The sequence below is a fragment of the Gymnoscopelus braueri genome, assembly GCF_963280865.1.
Source record: "Gymnoscopelus braueri genome assembly, chromosome: 2".
Lineage (NCBI taxonomy): Eukaryota > Metazoa > Chordata > Actinopteri > Myctophiformes > Myctophidae > Gymnoscopelus > Gymnoscopelus braueri.
Genome location: NC_137604.1, coordinates 49,187,554 through 49,201,874, shown reverse-complemented (window position 1 = coordinate 49,201,874; position 14,321 = coordinate 49,187,554). Strand labels below are relative to the sequence as shown.

General features: G+C 40.3%; 1 protein-coding gene across 1 annotated transcript in view; it reads right to left on the bottom strand.

Annotated features, from left to right (window-relative positions):
- Positions 1-12,798, bottom strand: part of LOC308099144 (inactive rhomboid protein 2-like) — a 40,445-nt gene extending 27,647 nt beyond the window's left edge. Inside the window, exons 1-2 of the mRNA XM_080447761.1 lie at positions 12,669-12,798; positions 8,410-8,578 (exon numbers count right to left, since the gene is read on the bottom strand). The gene's annotated coding sequence lies outside the window, so the exon portion shown is untranslated. The remainder of the gene's footprint in view (positions 1-8,409; positions 8,579-12,668) is intronic.
- Between the last annotated feature and the right edge of the window lie 1,523 nt (positions 12,799-14,321).

The window sequence follows — 14,321 nt, the reverse complement described above, 5'->3', positions numbered from 1 at the left end:
GCTGGATATGCTTTTTATAAGGATACATTTCTTTTTTGCAATAGAAGGTAATTAGCATTCACATATCTATAAGAGAATGGAAAGACTTACAAAATTTAAAATGGACTTGATAGAACATAATTTGTCTTTCCATACAATTTGAGAGGGAATAACTGAAGCTACGTCTATTATGTGGACCATGTCACTGGGCCAAACTTAAAACCCTGCATAACCACAGGGGTAATCCTAGAGTCATTCACAAGCGTGAGAGAGGCAACATGGAAAGCATATGAGGCTAAACCAATGCTTTAGCTAGCCTACAGCAGTCACTGCTCATGGGCAATGTTTATGTGTGCTTCCTGCTAGTAGGCGAGCTCCCAGGAGGAGACCCTCCCTTCTTTCCTACAAGCAAAGGCTCATCCCGTCCATACAAAACAGGCACTGTAAATAAACAGCAGTACTTCTTGGCTCTCCTCCAGGGCCCAGGCAAATCTAATTAGTTAAGTGACTCTTTCAAATTTCCATAATGGCTACTAGCAATAAATAATATGTACAGCAAAGAAATATTAAGAAATAGACTCATTTAGATGGATGTTGAATTTTGATATATGCCTCAGACAAAAAGGACAACAATGCATTATTTGGCAGTGCAAGCAACATGTAAGCAAGGGGTCGTCTTACACGTTAGAAACATGACAATAGCATTTATACAAGCAGGGCCAAAACAGAGGCCAATATATTTAACAGCAGCATACTTAGTAAGTAAGCAAGAGTAAGCTACATCAGTAGTTCACTGAAACAATACCAAATGACAAAATATCAATATATTAAGTCGTCAGCTACATCAAATCAAAACAATGTGGCATTGCAGACTAACCAAAATCCCTAACCAAAGGGGAGGATCACATTACAAGTATGTCTACTCGGCTCGACCCCTGTGACAACCACGTGAGTTGTCTCTCAACAAAGACCGTTTACAAAACAGCATACCACCTTAAATGAACCTACCACATGCAACAGATGCACATGCTGAAGCATCCAGACAAAACAAATGACATGTTAAAGCCTAATTTATACTTCAACAGTGTCACTTGCAGAAAACTGATTTTCAATTGACAGACGTGATGCACAAGTCACATATCTCTGTTGCAACCGTTATTGGGGAGTGACGTACAACAAATTCTAAATGAGCCTTAACCACATTGTCAGATTTTCAGGCCAGCTGATCTAATTGACAAACTTCAATGCATTACCTGTCTTCTCAATTCAGGACACGCAGAACAACAGGGCAACGGCGCCTTCCACTCTACCAATCAAAGTCAACAGCAACAACACATTGCGTTGGTCTATTTTTGGAGTTCAATACTTTCCAAAACGGTGTTCAGTGTTTCCACAGAAACCGAAAGCTCCACTAGTGTAGTTTCAGTTTTGTCCCATGCCAACACACCTATTATCATAATGATCTTGAAGCCTTGGGGTTGTTCTGGAATTGTGGCTGTATAAATCAATAGAAGGCCTTGGGTGTTAGCAGCAGGCATGGCAGCAACAGGGAAATCTGACACCGGCTCGAAGAATAGCCCAGTTTCCACTACAGAGCCAAAAGGGGGCTAGCCTTGGGCTCACTCACGGTTCACATCACTCTTAACTGTGCACCCAAAGCAACAATTCTATAGTATTTTTTTCCAGTAGCAGGGATTTATCTGGAATACACGTTTTAATAAGCCAATAGCCTTTTGTGTAAGTTGATAAAAAAGCACAGAGCTGGCCCAGACCTAAAGCCCCACCTGGCCCTGTTGAGGGAAAGCAGCTAGGGACAATCTGGGTTGTGGGTCTGTGGAACAGTAGAAGGGTGGAGGGTCTGATTTGGGCCCATGGGAGTACTGCACACACAACCACTCAGATAATGAAATAGCCAGGAATTCAGCTAATGGACAGTGTTCGATGGGCAGGTTGATCGTTGCTGACCGCACTCTATCCATGTGGAGAGACTGCTGTTAGGTTTCTCACACAGGGAAACCAATATAAATGGATTGGAGATTATTCTCCCTTCTCCCAAGAGGAATAGAACATACCAGCCAAAGTCTGTTGTAGGGGCTTGTATGAGGCAGTAATCAGGGGAAAATACTTATTTTTATTTTTAGACAGACTGCTTAATCTTTTATGCATATTTCAAAACTGCCTAGAGCCATTCTTTGAGGTTGTTTTCCAAGTGAAAATAGAATGTGTGTGTGTGTGTGTGTCGGGGGGGGGGGGGGGGGGGATCCTGTTTAGAGAGGGGGTAAATCCTGTTTAGAAAATCCTTATCAGTTGTAATTCACCTCCATTATCACACTGGGTGTGTTAGTAAAAGTACTATGTAATTGACTACGCCACTGAATTCAATCAGTATACAATTTAGCCTGATTACTGCAGTTTTTCCCAAGAGTTTGCCATTCCATTATGCGGTCACAGGCAGGACATTAAATTACATTTCAGTTTCAGTTTCATTTTTACCGGCAACAACATACTGTAGCATACTCCATTGTTGATGCCAACCCAATGAGTGGGTGGAGGAGTTGTTTCAGGAACTGTGTATCACAACTGCTTTCCCCCTCCATACAAGGATAACAAACTAAAGAAGATTATAGGCAAACGTTGGAGTAGCAACAAACTACATCATGTTCAGCTTCTGAGGAAACAGCCATTGATGATTAACAAAGGAGATTATTTTAATAATGGCGTTAGTTGCCTGGTTAAAAAGTTGATTTAACATTATCTGTCTGCCCGTACAGTATTCAGTCAACAAGTGCTTTGGTGGCGTAAGGGCATGTTTGCTTAAATAGACATTGAACATTCCTATTTCCTAATCATTAACTGTCTGCCTGCACCTCTCTCAGTCTCCAATGGAATGAATGATCCATACAATAGGTAGACATGATATATAAAAAAGATGCCTCAGCAAGGATAGAATTGAACTGTGTGTCTGTCAATCAATCTGCAGTGCCAAGCGTAGATTTGTTTACCTGGCAACAGTAAAACATATTTAAAGAAATGCTGAAGTAAGTTTAGGAGACGATTAAAATAATAATAACCAGTTTCACTTAAGATTTATACTTTGTTGTAAAATAAATAGCCAAAGTAGCCGATCTACAAGCTCACAATGCGTTTCAGCTTGTACATCAGCTATTTTTGAACATTTGGGGGATTCTTTTGAGAATTCTCGTTGTTTGTCAATAATGGCATGCCCAAAATAGAGCATCGCAGTTCCCGCCCACTTCCTGGTTTTTCGTGGTGCCGGAAGGAACAACTCAATGCATTTTTCCCATTGACATTTCCAAAAATATTTTTATCTATTAATTTAAGCCTCGAATCAAGCCATCATGACATGACATGAATCATGACCATAAAACGTTTGATTCTGTGATTATTTTTTTTTGAAAACGGCAAAACAAAAGGGTATTTATTAAATATAGTATATCATATAATTAAATATAAAATAAAAAAAATCACAGAAAAAAAACGTTTTATGGTCATGATTCATGTCATGTCACGATGGCTTGATTCGAGGCTTAAATTAATAGATATAAATATTTTTGGAAATGTCAATGGGAAAAATGCATTGAGTTGTTCCTTCCGGCACCACGAAAAACCAGGAAGTGGGCGGGAACTGCGATGCTCTATAGGGGTGCTAGGTTGAATGTGGTTAACTACAGATGTGAGGATAAAAGAAAATGATAACTCCTGAGTCCTGTTCTTGCAGTTACACATGCCAGTGAGTCAAATGTGTGTCAGAGCATGGAAGAGATGTGCCCAGAATGACATCATTCATTGTTATCTCATCATGTGACATGGAAAAACTGTCTGTCTTTCTGTTAAGTGCAGCTGATTGTCTTTGTCTCGCTTTACTCCAATAATAGAGAGCACACCAACACCACACCTCGTCTGCGAGACTACTGTATTAGACAATGTTGTGGGAGTTGGCATGTGTGTTAGAAACTACCTCCAACGCTTGTTCTTGGTGTCTGTATGTTCCTATGAGAGTGTGTCACCATGGTTTTACCTCTTCCCCTGAGAGGAGTATACCGTGTGTGTACGTGTGTATACATGTGCTCATGTGTGATTCCCTATTTTCCTATTGCATGAAGTGGTCTGAAAAAGCAGACCACACACATACATATGTATTGCAGATTTGAGGTCATTTCCACAACCATTCTTAGGCCAAAAGAGTTCCATTATGGAGTTGTGTATATGGTTTCCTTTAGCAGTAGCAATTTGCATATAACAAATGAAATGGCATGTTGGTTGAGATGTACCCAACTGTAACTGAAAGACAGCAGACCATGCCAACTGTTTTGTTTGTTCTTAAAAGGGGTGTGTATTACACATTTCCTTATTTTCTGTTGTATGATGTGTGTGTGTATGTAAATAAATATATATAATGTTACAATGGCATCTCAAACCAACGTTTCAAATGAGTTAAAAGAATGATGAAGTAATACAAAAAGCTCAAAATCTAGGTTTGTGCCAGGTTTCCCAAGAGTTTTTTCTACTTTCAAAATGCGCTGATGTCAATGTGTAAAGGATTTTTTTATGGCCATCAGCTCTGCCCACAATCATTGCCTCGTCTAGACAGTTCTCATCTATCGAAAAAAGAAATTTGACCAATCAGAAAAAAAGTGGGCTTTTATGGAGGGGGGGGGGGTAAAGAGGCAGGAGCTAATACAGCTGAAATGAGGGGCTGCATAAAGAGACAGTACAGTACTATAACATACTGATAAGAGGAACAGGATTGATTATTGATTGACTGGGATAAGGACCCGCTGCAGTGGTGTTCAGAATTTAACCAGTGATGTCTACTCGTGTGACCCAGAGCTCACTGCGACACGTTGTGAGCTTGTAGATACAATATTTTCGGTGCCCCATTTACACCGCTCCTGCATCAAACAGTGTGAAAAAAATGCAATAGTTAATGTTATTAGCGGTTAACAATTACCATTTCACAGTGCTGTGGAAAAGCTCAGTTTATGTCAATGCTTGCACCTTTGAACGGAATCAGTCATTTAAGGAGCCCAAAGACATGCTCAGCCAGCAGTGTAATGCTCTGGTAGTTAATTAACATAGATAACAAGTTCTAGCAACATTCATAGTGAATAGCCTCTAGACCACTGGCATAATCCAACTAGAAAAAGTGCTCCTCGGAGCACTGCCAGACCCCTAGTGGTTGAAATCTGAAGATCAGAGCACTACGTCACGCTAAGCTTGGCCAATCAAAAAGAGGGACAAGTAAAAAAAACGTTTTCGTCCATATATGGATGAAAAGGGGACCGACAAAGCCTCATGTAGGCTTTTTTCCCCCTTTTCGTCCTTATATGGATGAAAAGGGGACCGACAAAGCCTCCTGTAGGCCTGACCCCCTGGGTCTGGCAACAAAAAGAGGGGCATGGTAAAGTTGTCTTGTGCCACAGTATATACCATGAGATATTGGCCCTGGTGTGCTGCAGACGTTTGCATGATCAGCAAACCAGTGCCAACAGAGACCTCAAGTGTATTATCATGATATACAACAGTTTGATCAAGCCATGATTAGAAAGCAGAAAAAAACTTAGAAACGACCTCATCACTAAAGGTGGTGGTCACCATTGCTAGGAACAGGTAAGGTGGATCAACAAGATGGATGCGTTCGGAGCACTATATCTGCACTCATCAGAATGCCTTTCAGCCAACTATAATGCACGGCTGAAACTAACTGTGGTAAAACAAAACAGCATTTGACCAGCTGGTGGAACACACACCCTCTCTCAGGGTGTATTTTAAATGGTTTATCTTACATGGTTGAGAAACTCCACTGTGTACTTCCCCTGTAGCTGCTCACTGTCATGCGGTTTCATAAGCACTATGTTTAGCCATTTTCCTATCTTTTCATCTAATATTCCACAAAAATAATAGTTTGTGATTTATTTGAATGCAGACAGCAGTAAAACCTACCTCATCCAGATGAGCAGGAAGCCATTTTGCTACAGACTATTACTTTTCATGAACATTCAGAAATAATGTATTGTACCAACTGGCAACGTTATGAAAGGACGTTGCATCAAGGTTTATGTGCATTAGCCAAGAAAATTTTACTTTCTGAAGACAACTTCTCATAAACTAATGTCCTAATGTGTGAGCTGGGCAGTGTATTTTTTGTGTGTGTGTGTGTGTGTGTGTCTCTGCACACACACACACACACACACACACACACACACACACACACACACACACACACACACACACACACACACACACACACACACACACACACACACACACACACACACACACACCTCCTCCAATATTCTGTACATGTAAGCCGCCATCGGCTTCTTTTTGCCACTGGGGGAACATAACATGGGTGGAGGAGCACGTTATCTGACCTAGTGTTGTGTCAGTCGCAAACGATTTGCATGAACATACTAGTTCTTTTGAGTGAACAAAATGAACAAGGTCACTACCTACATAGATCTGTTCAGTCAGTTCAGTTGCAAATGCACATTTTTGATTAGCTGAAGAGAGACGGTTCCATCATTCCTCTTTCCTCATTGGACTAAATACCGCGAAGAGGGCGGGCTCTTCCCTGCCAGACTGACAGGCAGCTTTGCCTGATACAGTATCTCTGTATGCAGTCAGTGAACGAAAACACTGTGATTCCGTTCACATGTTTGATCAGAATGGGAGGGCTGAACATATGGGGCTGAAAAAATCTCCACTGATTATATCTATGCAGTCAGTGACCAGAAGGACTGGGATCTAGTTCACAGAATTAACCTACAGGGTTACTGAATGGGAATTAAGGATAATTACTGATTTGAGGCGGTCTCGGTCAGTACGGTTATCGTGAACGACGACTGTGAATGTAATCTTATCCCAGAGCCAGTCTGCCATTCTGTAACAACATTCAGGAACAACACGTTTGTGTAACTACTAGGCTCTAATAAAAACGGAATTCATTTATTTATTCAACTGCTTTGAACACTGTTTTTCCAGAGATGTATAGCGATTTTCATTTCAATCTCATAATAATTCATCTAATAATCTAATTCAATAATTTAACTACTGTATCAGACTGCTGACAAGGTCGTCAGATGGGCTGACGGGGTCCTCTCGATAAACTGTGTAGTTTGGGCCATTCAATCAATCAAATAAACATGTTTACTTTTTTTAAATATGAGGCACATTTCCCCCCGCGGCGCAGCTCGAGTGCCTGCAGGAGTTCAGATCCCATAGTCTGAAAGGACATTCGGGAGAACGTGCTGCCCTGATTCAGTAGATTGAAAAGAGCGACAATTCTTCTCCCTTCTGGGACCCTAATCAACCTGTAGGAGTCACTCATGCAGCGACAGAGAACGCCCTCCCCTGGCTTCCCATCCTCAAATATGGCCACCTTGTGTTCGTTAGGAGCGCCTTGCCAAGCCAAATGCAGCGCAGGGTATTTGGTTCCTCACTGAATTATAAGTATTTTTTACCCTGTATAAAGATTAATAATGAGCATGCAAATTATTTCACAGCAATTGCCTGTCGGACGTAACATTCATGTCTTTTTGGTGTCCCAGCTACAGTACAGCTGTCATGGAATGTTCCCCCGGCCATAATATCTACATGGCTACACATGTCATACAATCCTGAGCTTAACCTACTTGGCAGGAATTTATCTTCCATCTTCCCTGCAATATTCCCTGTGATTCTTCAGTTGCACACTTTAACTGTAAAGTGGTACATTGAATGAGCAACTGCATGTGTCTCAAATGTATACTGTGGCTAATCTTAGTTTTAAGGCTGTGTTTGCCAAGGTCTTCATCAAAGTAAACCTTTTTAGTTCCAATCAGGTGTTGGTAGCTGTAATATGGAAGTAATAATGATAAGACAGCAGGTTTATGGTTCAACATAGGGGCGATTGTTTAATCGATTAATAATGGATGCCTATTTTGGACATATAATTATACGCAAACATTGTGAAAATAGATCTACAAGCTCTATTTTCACCATTTTTGCACGACACCATTGTGTTATGAAGTGTGATGTATATATTTTTTTTATTAAAAACCCACGCTTCTCAATTATTAGATTAATCAAGAATACCTTTGCCGGAACTGACCATATTCACACTGCAGCCATTTGAACTCACATCACACGACCCCCCCCTCACCACCACCACCACCACCGCCACCCAACCTGTATGACGTGAGAAAAAAAATGGCCACCATGTGATTATGATCAACTATCATTAATGCTTTAGTTTAGACATTTCTTTCTCCCACTTTGTCAGCTGATCAGTGAGTCAGTTTCTTCAAGGTAATTTCCAGTGATTACAAATAACTTGATCACTTACGACTGCATAACAACCGACACAATCCTCTTGACCTAGACATTTAGAGGATTAATAAAGGAAGAAAAGGGGAAGAGTCATCTTACTGTGTGCTTCCACAGTAGAAAGAGCTGCCGTTGCCTGATGCCACTATCAGTTAGTCGTGGTTCTTCTGAAACTCTGTGGCCAAATGGGGAAGTGGGTTTCAGCCGATTGCCTCATCACCTCCTCTTGCGATCTCCCACCATCGTCGACATGAATTCTGATGAAAAGAGCCTTAAAAAGAACAAATAAAGAAGACAAAAAAACTGAGATTAGGTAGACTTCTATTCAAATTAATGTCCTACTTCATCATACAAGAGTGTTGCACGAAAGTAGTGAAAATACATCTACAAGCTCAGAACGTGTCGCACTCGCATCGCAACGCGTTGTGAGCTTGTAGATCGTCTATTTTCACTATTTTATAAAAAACAATAATAATCTAAAAAGGAACGACAGCAACGATATGTCACAAATCAACAGAGGATTTCAAAAGGAGGATGACATGACTTATTTGATCAGCGTTATGACAGTGGAGTTCAAGCTGTGTGCATGAGTGAGTAGACACAGTAATCGCTTCATGCCAGCGGGAGGTGAATCAATCGACTGCTACTAATGAGTAGACAAGCGAGTGACTCAGTCACAAACATGTTTGTGTTTCTGTGTGTGTGTGAGAGGGGTGGGTGTGTTCGTGTGACTTTGCCAGCGTGACAACTGAAACTGTCTCTCTTTGTTATAAACGGAGGGTCTAACCACAATATCTCATGATATTGATGATGGTGAAGATGAATCGACAATGAGGACATACCAAAGACATTTTCTACACCACTGATTCTAAAAGTGGGGTCCAAGGGTCCTCAGGGTTACTTGAGGGGGTTCCAAATGGACCCTTACAGATCTGTAACTGAGTGTACAAATGAAACCAAATAGACCCGTACACTATCAGAGTTATGGGGGTCCTTGAAATTACAAACTTTGAGAACCACTGTGCTACACTATATGTTTTGGTTGAAAATAATGTCATCAATCACCACCCTCATTTGAACTGAAGGCCACTAAAAGCCGGTTATTCAACCTTTGCAGAGACAGCACTCTGACACCAAGTCTTGTGATAGTTTGCATAAGAGTCCTCGGTTTCAAACAAATTAAATTATTTCAGAGACAGCTGAAAACTTTTCCAAGAGCTTGCATGCCCAAACACGCATGCCAGCAAATACCTCAGCAGAACAAGGCATGCCAGCTCCCATTGCAAAACTATCCCTGTCAATTTTCTAAGACATGACATACTGTACCTAAACTTTAGGTGTCTTTGCAGTACATTTATGCACATGCATGCATGCATATAATTACGCAGAATTAGTGAGGAAATTAAAGACTGCTGTCCAGATATAAGCCCTTTATACATTTCAGTTTGTTGTGCGCGTGCGTGTGTGTGTGTCTGTGCGTGTGTGTAGAATTTGGCCAGCGCAGCTAGCAACTAAGTGTCTTAAGGTTTGACACTGCAATCCCTGTCAATTTGCCAAGTATCCTGATTTGAACTCAGAAAAACATATATAGCATAGCAATACTCTCTACACATACGTGTAGCCAGAGCAAAGATACATGTGATCGCCTCTCCAACACCATCACACAGCACTTCCTTTAAAAGCCCTGGAAATTCGCAGAAAGCAATGAACATTGTAGTAGACATCACCACCGACAGAGAAAGCCACCACAAACTGTATTACAGTCAGTACAGTTAGCCTTAGTTAGTAGAATCCACCACCAAAACTCCTTTAAAATGTTAGGAGGCTTTTCATTTCAAAGCATTTCTATTAAGTCCATATCAGATGATGCATCAGTCACTGTGGAATGTGGTTTGGCATGACATAGCAGGGAGGAATCACAATAGTCTGGCCCGCCATTATACTCTTGGGATTGAGGTGGGTTTCTTGCTAGAGGAGAGAAGCACCATTTTTTTCTGGGTGTGTCCCAGGCACCCATCAAAACAACTGAGGAAGACAGATAAAACCATGGAAGTAAAGCCCCAGGAGGGATGGGGCAGAATTATTCTTTCCCACACCACTCCTTACGAGCAAGCGAAGTAACAAATTGCACTGAGGGAATATCCGTGCTAAAGCCAACTAAGAACGGGTGCCTCACTCAGACAGGATAGTCTAAAGTGAGTAGAAAAACATGTGTGGAGCTCATGGTTGATAGGGGGAAAAATTATAGCTGTAAATACATACATAATTTGCAACTTCTTCTTTTTCCCCATCAAACAGACCCAAGTATACAGTATAAGGATAAGTGAACTAACTTGTCAATCAAAACCAAAAGCATTTGAGTTCCTGCAACATGTGTGTGGATCATATTGGCAGTCATGTAGGGGAATTACAATGTGCATTACTTCTTAAGCAAGCCCCATTTCAATTCAAACGTATCGAAAATGGCTGATCCACAAGCTTACAACGCATCACAACACGTTGTGTGCTTGCAGATCGGCTATGTTCACCTACTACAGTATAATGACGTGCCAAAAATAGAGACACAGGTTGAACGTGGTTAACTTGTTAATGTTATGTGATTCCAGCTGAACATGACCCATGACCCTTCACCTCAACTCTCTTTTGTAAAGGGCAGAATGTAAACGTTCTAATTTGCACCTGATCACAGTTGACATAGCTTGGTGGCAGGTGTATTTGTCGCGCAACAGACGCACAGGGCTGTTCAACCGTAAAGAGGCCATGCAGGTGTTGTGTGGATCAGCACTGGATACAAGCGGTATAGCATAAATTATGCATACTATTTGTATTGCATTGCATATTGGAATTGTGGTATAGTTGCCGGATATAAACAACACAAAAAGGCTTTGTGATATTTCCTCCTTATGCATTAATCACTAACAAGTTGTTGGCGGTTTTAATTAACTGACTAAGGGCACATAATGTGTTATGATTTCCTCCTTAAAAAGTAGCAAAGTACTGTTGCCAGTTGCCACTGTTTTTGAGGTAGTGCTGGAGATGTGATTTAAAAATGTTATTACAATATTTATGGTGAACAAAATAGTGACTTTTTCAAAATGTCAAGGACCATTACATAATTCAACTACTCTACCTCCATGAGTTATTACTGAAATAACTTCTGAATCACATCATAGATCAAAGCAACAGACAGACTACTAGATGATGGTGGTTAATTATTTTCATTTTGTCTTTCAAGAAGATGCAATGAAAAGGAATTATTTTCAATTTAGCCTTATTCAGCTTTTTTCATTCACTAATACACAGACACAGTATGTATGTATGATGGATGGCACAGCATACAGGCATCATACAAACACACATGCATACATACATAGTGTCTGTCTGCTGTCTGTCTGTCTACATGTGTGTGATGTGATTCGTTAATATGGTAACTGAACTGAGACAGCGGACTTGTTAAAATCATTTGTAATGGCCTAAATAAATTCACTAGATCAGATGTATTTATAATGGCCTAAATAAATTCACTAGATCAGATGTATAAGCAATAAGCAGGGAGAGAAAACGTGGAGAAACACGCCTCTGTCATACAGGCTACTGTAGTTGACATTCTTGACCTACATTTTCACTCAACTACATTATTTACAACCGGGGCTGTCACTGCTGTAAATGAATGAGTAAAGCAGCAGTTATTCTTCTGTAGGCTACATGTTAAAGAGGAATAAGAAGAAAAAACAAGATATTCAGCCTTTGATGATGTGTCTGACTGTCTGTCTGTGTTTAGTGACAGACAGTAAAAACCCTGTGCCAACTGAACAGTCTCGGTTAATGTAAATTTCCATAACCAATTCAATTCCAATGAAACACAAAACAGACCTCCTGACAACATGCCAATTCCCTCCCACATTCTTTTGAAAAATGGAGGTTGTCAGTTGAACCCAACAAGTTAGTTTCTCCAAGGACTTCTTGGTGTGAGATCAAGTTTATGAAATAGTATGCCTTGAATAGAACATCATGGAATAGAAAACGCAATTGTTCTCCAACGACGAACAGAACAGAAGAACCACCACGAGAACAACAGATGGAGCATGGCTTGGAACGGCTCGCTTTCAGTCAGTGGGAGGAACGTGTCCAGACTCCAGACTAAAATGGGTCGCATGTTCTTATGTTATTATTTATAGTTACTAAACTCCCAACACCACCAATGTGAAACAGCATTTAGTCCTTTCACGTTCTTTTTCCACAATTTAAAACACGAATACGACTTAAAAGAAAACGATTTGGGGTCGAAAGAAACATCGCGCAATTGCCGCAATTACAATGCAAAATACATTTAGATTAAAAAAAAAAGTAATTCCACTCACCTAACAAGATAAATATCAGTTATTTTCTCCTATGAATGTAAGCAGTTCACCAACAACGTGTTGTTGCTGAACGGAACGGCCACTTCCCTCTTTCTTCTCCTCCAGTGTCTTTAATTGTAGCTCCCAGTGGACAGGCAGTGGGCGGAGACATGCCCATGTTTTCTGCAGCGTGATTTAATATGAGAGTGACGACACAAGCGTTGACGCCCACCGGAAGAATGAAATGCGGAAATGCTTGTTCTACCTCAATGAGAAAGTTCCGATGTTTGGAACTACAGCCCGTCGCGGCCCGCTTTGCGTCGAGATCATAGCGTGTCGTAACTATCTCTCTCTTTATGGACCTGGTTTTATCCACCTTAGTACGACGGTGTCGCGCGCCTAAAATAGACGATCTGCAAGCTCACAACTGGTCGCCAGTGGCAGTGGTGTAAAGTAACTAAGTAGGCTACACGTGAAAGTCTGGAATTAAAAATGTACTTGAGTAAAAGTACAATAGTATTGGTAATACCAATACTGAAGTGGTTAATGTATGTTTTGTAATAATCATCAAAATCTACAAAGTAACTAGTAACTAAAAGTTGTCAAATAATTTTCGTGGAGTAAAAGTACAATATTTGCCTATGAGATGTAGTGGAGTAGATAAAAGTACTGAAAATTGGAAATGCTCCAGGAAAGTAAAACAAAATACCTTCAAATTGTACTTAAGACAGTACAGACTACTAGTACTTGATTAAATGTAGGCAACACAGTATTTCTACATTGCAGTATTGACACTTTGACTTTTTCCACCACTGCTGGTCGTGGATGCAATCATGCAACCCATTGTGATCTTGTAGATCGGCTATTTTAAAGGTTTAATGACATTCACTTTTACACCACATTCAAAGTCTTTGTCCTGGTCCTTCAAAAGTGTACAAAAAGTTTTAAAGGGTAAGACCACTTTGGTAGAGGTTTGGGTTGTGTAGTTACCTTGCCATGATGTAACTCCAAAGGTGGGCAAGAAATCAAAAATAATTGCTCCATTGATTAGAAATTGATAATTCAAAATATGCTCCTCATTGACTTACATTGTACGGTAAAACAGCTCTCAAAGTCACACTCTTAGCACGTAAATGAACCCAAACAAAGTTGATTCAGGCAATATAGAGCATCACCAAACCCAGTACTGTTTGTTTTTTTATTAAAAATTTCAACTTCCTGTTGATTTTACTATTTGAAGATCTGGATCCGGATCCGCCGATCCAGTCCGGGTTTTCTACTTATTAAAAATGGCAAAATCAACAGGAAGTTGACATTTTTATTTAAAAAAAAAAACAGTACTGGGTTTGGTGATGTTCTATATTGTCTGAATCAACTTTGTTTGCGTTCGTTTTTGTGCTAAAAGAGTGACTTTGAGAGCTGTTTTACCGTACAATGTAAGTCAATGAGGAGCATATTTTGAATTATCAATTTCTAATCAATGGAGCAATTATTTTTGATTTCTTGCCCACCTTTTGGAGTTACATCATGGCAAGGTAACTACACAACCCAAACCTCTACCAAAGTGGTCTTGCCCTTTAAGTGAAAATTCCATTCCAGTGATCCATGGCAGGTGTTTTTCTCTCACATTTCTAAAGCCTTTTCAACTGCAATGAAAAAATAAATCTTTGCCTG